Source organism: Nuphar pumila, chromosome 1, assembly GCF_984573655.1.
Source record: "Nuphar pumila chromosome 1, dmNupPumi1.hap1.1, whole genome shotgun sequence".
Lineage (NCBI taxonomy): Eukaryota > Viridiplantae > Streptophyta > Magnoliopsida > Nymphaeales > Nymphaeaceae > Nuphar > Nuphar pumila.
Genome location: NC_143249.1, coordinates 153,809,523 through 153,814,218, shown reverse-complemented (window position 1 = coordinate 153,814,218; position 4,696 = coordinate 153,809,523). Strand labels below are relative to the sequence as shown.

The window sequence follows — 4,696 nt, the reverse complement described above, 5'->3', positions numbered from 1 at the left end:
AGTTAGTAGGATTAGTAAGTGAATATAGGATTAACATAGTTAGCAAATATAGGATTCACGTACTGTTTTCTAGGATTCACTTTATATTCATTCTGCAAGGAGCGATTAGACAGGTGGGTTTTAGAAAAACTTAGTTTGTGATTTCCTGTATTTTTCTCTTTCAGTAAAGTAGAATAGTTTACTTTGTTATTTCAGTTACTTAGTAGATAGTTCTGACATAGATAGTTTAGCATATTTGCTTATTAGTGCCTTGATTTGTGTTATTTACATTTTAGTACCTGTCTTAGTTTTAGTTTTAGATTTAGGTCGTGTGCTTACATCTGGTCTTAGTACCAGTGTATGCAGGGGAGACGAGCTCTAGGAACCCCATTACATCCATTTGTTGACAACCTAGAGAGGATTTTACATTCTCCTTGAAGTTCGACAATAATAGCTGATATGGATCCTCCACCTCCACCCCCAGTTCATCCACGTCCTCTGCGGGAATACTTCATTCCCACAGAATATGTCCAAGCATCTTGCGTTCGAAGACCCGATGTAGGAGCGCCTCACTACGAGATTAAGGCCAGCATTATTCAAATGCTCCCTTCTTTCTATGGCCTTAGTTACGAGGATCCCTACCGACATTTAGATGAATTCCTCGAGATCTGTTCTACTGTAAAGATACAGAATTTCGACGATGATGCTTTGAGGTTGACCCTATTTCCGTTTTCATTGAAGGACAAGGCCAAGTATTGGCTAAAGTCCTTAGATTCTGTAGAGATAGGGTCCTAGGATCAGTTACAGCAGAAGTTTCTTAGGAAGTATTTTCCCAATGGTCGTACAAACCAATATCAGCGAGCCATCACTAGCTTTTCAGAGCTAGATGGTGAGCACTTTCATGAGACCTGGGAGAGAATGAAGGATCTCCTCAGGAAGTGTCCTCATCATCAAGTGCCAAGATGGCAACTGGTGTAGAGCTTTTATGATATATTGTCTGACAGGAATCGTCAGATGATCGACTCTTCATGCGAAGGACATTCATGTTGAAGAGCGAGGATGAAGCATGAAGGTTATTTGATACATTGGCCGAGAATTCCCTCCACCATGCTTCGAGCTCTTATTCGAAGAGAGCCACACCCAGCACTCAGAAGAAAGCTTGTGTTCTTGAGATTGGTCCATCTACTGCACTACAGTGCAAGGTAGACATGATTGCTCAGAAGCTGGACCAACTTCTCTCAGGACCACCCACTACTCAGCAGGTGTGTACTCTGTGTGCCAGTCCGACACATGATATTACTGAGTTCCCTTTGGCAGTTCAGTACCCTGAATTTGTTCAAGAACAAGTTCAGGCAGCTCAGAGTTACGTCAGACCGCAGAACAACCCATTCTCATCTACATATAATCCGGGTTGACGTAACCATCCCAATTTTTCATGGAAGAATCAACAGTCTTTCATGAAGATGCCTACATCCTCTCAGCCAGCTCGGCCGCCATCTTTTTCTCAGACATTTCCGAGGCCGAGCTATTCTCAATCTTCTCCCTCATTTACTCCCCCGATTCCGCAGGAGTCTGCCCAGCAGACATCTTTTGAGGAGAGACTTCTCCAGGCATTCCAAGAGGTGAAAACCTCTAATCAGAATGTCATCGAGAAGTGTAGTCAGATCTTGAGCTCACATACGTAGTCCATTGCGAAGTTAGAGTCGCAAAAGGGACAGTTAGCGGAGGCTATCAGTAGGAGACCCGAGGATACATTGTCGAGCCAGGCTATCATGAACCCGAAGGGCAAGGACCAGATGACCGGAGGCCTGTTTCATGCTGAGTCACAGCAGCAGGCCAAATCTGTTATGGCCCTGAGGAGTGGACATGAGTATCATGTCGAGAGCAGAGATAGTAGAGATGATCAAGGAGCCAGAGACCAGTGTTTCACCTTCGTCGGCTCAGCCATCATTACCATCCCCGTCCCCATCATCACCATCATCATCATCATCTTCATCCTCAGTGCAGAAGGATAGGAGTGAGCCTTCTCACAAAGAGGAGGAACCACCCGCGTATATTCCCCCGCCACCCTATCCCAAAGCATTAGAGTCTTCCGGATTCAGAGGGAAGCAGGGCACGAAGATCCAGGGCATGCTTGACATCTTCAACCATGTGTAGATCAACTTGCCTTTGCTCGATGCGATTCAGCAGGTGTCGGCTTATGCCAAATTCCTTAAGGAACTCTGTACGCAGAAGAGGAAATCCAAAGAGAGAGTTCCTAACAGGGTCCATCTTACTAAGCAGGTGAGTTCAGTACTTCAGCATCAGACACCACCAAAGCTCAAGGACCCTGGAGCCTCTATCATTGCTTGTACTATAGGGAACATCCGGATAGAACGCGCATTGCTGGATCTTGGAGCAAGCGTGAACATTCTGCCCGAGTATTTCTTTGATTCTTTTGGGCTAGGAGATATGAGATTGACTCCTATTACACTTCAGCTGGCAGAGCGTTCTGTCAAGGTACCGAGAGGTGTCTTGGAGGATGTGCTAGTTAAAGTGGATGATTTTTATTTCCCCGTCGATTTCATTATTCTTGATATGGAAGGTGTAGACAGCTAGCACCAGACTCCAATCATTTTGGGCAGACCATTCTTGGCGACTGCCAATGCATGCATCAACTGTAGGACCGAAGCCATGGATCTCTCATTCGGCAACAGGAAGGTCAAGCTAAATATTTTCAATGCCACTATGGGACCAGCAGGAGACATGGACTGCTTCCATGTAGATATTGCACAGGAGTTAGTGGAGGAGCAACCCGAGTTGTACATTACTGAGGATCCGTTAGATCTGTACCATATAGAGAAAGATAGTTGTATAGTTAGATTAGATGTGTCTAGAGTGTCGTCAGAAAGATCACCTTGGAGATCTATCATTGAGCCTCTCCCACCACTTGCGGAGTCCCCCGCCAAATCTTCGATCGAGTCTCCTCCGAAACTTGAGTTGAAATCCTTACCGGATTCACTCAAGTATGCATATCTCGGAGATGATAAGACTCTGCCTATGATCATCTCGTCCCTGCTCACTAAGGAGCAGGAGCAGAGATTGTTGACTATTCTACGAGAGCACAAGGCAGCGATTTGCCGGGGAGTTGCTGATTTGAAGGGGATTGATCATTCATTCTGCATGCATAGAAGGTTAAATCCCAACATGAAGAAAGTGGTGAAGAATGAGGTGGTGAAGTGGTTGGATGACGAAATTATCTACCCTATTTCTGATAACCAGTGGGTCAGTCTGATTCAGGTTGTTTCGAAGAAGTCAGGACTCACTGTTGTGAAGAACGAGAAGAGTGAAAGAATTCCGATGAGGACCACTACAGGATGGCGAGTCTGCATTGATTATAGGAAGCTGAACGTGGCAACTAGGAAAGATCATTTCTCGTTGTCATTCATTGATCAGATATTAGAGAGACTCGCAGGACAGAGCTACTATTGCTTTCTAGATGGGTATTCAGGATACAATCAGGTAGTTGTTCATCCTGACGACCAGGAGAAGACGACATTTACATGTCCTTATGGCACCTTTGCGTTCAGACGTATGTTGTTCGGGCTCTGCAATGCCCCGACAACTTTTCAGAGGTGCATGCTTGCTATCTTCTCAGACATGATAGATGATGTGATGGAGGTTTTCATTGACGATTTTTCAGTGTATGGCTCTTCATTTGAAGATTGCCTCCAAAAACTTACTCGAGTTATGAATAGGTGTGCGGAGACAAATCTTGTCCTGAGTTGGGAAAAGAGCCATTTTATGGTCCAGGAGGGGATTGTGCTTGGACACATTGTGTCCAAGAGAGGCATTGAGGTTGACAGAGCGAAGGTGGAATCCATTTCTCGTTTGACTCTACCTACCACTGTGAGGCAGATTAGGTCATTTTTAGGGCATGCGGGTTTTTATAGGCGGTTCATAAAGGATTTCAGCAAAATCTCTCGACCGCTTTGTACTTTATTGGAGAAGGACCAACCCTTTGTTTTTAGCGAGGATTGCATGAAGGCCTTTGAGATTCTCAAAGAAGCCTTGATTACTGCACCCATTCTGAGACCTATGGATTGGACTCTCCCATTTGAGATTATGTGCGATGCTTCTGATTATGCTATGGGGGCTATTTTAGGACAGTGCATTGATAGGAAGCCCTATGTGATTTACTACGCAAGTAGAACTTTGTCTGATGCTCAGATGAATTATACCACGATAGAGAACAAGCTACTTGCTGTAGTATTCACATTGGACAAGTTTAGGTCCTATTTGCTCGATTCGAAGGTGGTTGTCTATTCTGACCATGTTGCATTAAAATATTTGTTGAATAAGAAAGACACCAAACCGAGACTCATTCGTTGGGTTATACTACTACAGGAGTTTGATCTCGAGATTCGATATAAGAAGGGAAGCAAGAATGTAGTAGCAGACCATTTGTCTAGACTGATCGTGGAGACCACGCAGGATCAGAGGCCGATCAGTGATTCTTTCCCCGACGAGCAGATCATGTCAATCAGAACATCGCAGTTACCCTGGTTTGCGGACATTGTGAACTATCTGGTTTCACGACAGATACCTGAGCATTGGAACAAGAATGAGCGTGAGAGATTCTTATCTCAGGTGAGGCACTATTATTGGGATGAACCAGAGTTGTTCCGATATTGCGCAGACCAGATCATTAGGAGATGTGTGCCGGAGGAGGAGTACG

At 44.8% G+C, this 4,696-nt stretch overlaps 1 non-coding gene across 1 annotated transcript; it reads right to left on the bottom strand.

The window, feature by feature from the left end:
• Nucleotides 1–829: 829 nt before the first annotated feature.
• LOC149849230 (small nucleolar RNA R71) lies at nt 830–935 on the bottom strand. Its single transcript, XR_016426492.1, has one exon. It is a non-coding gene; the product is annotated as a small nucleolar RNA R71 (small nucleolar RNA).
• Nucleotides 936–4,696: the final 3,761 nt, after the last annotated feature.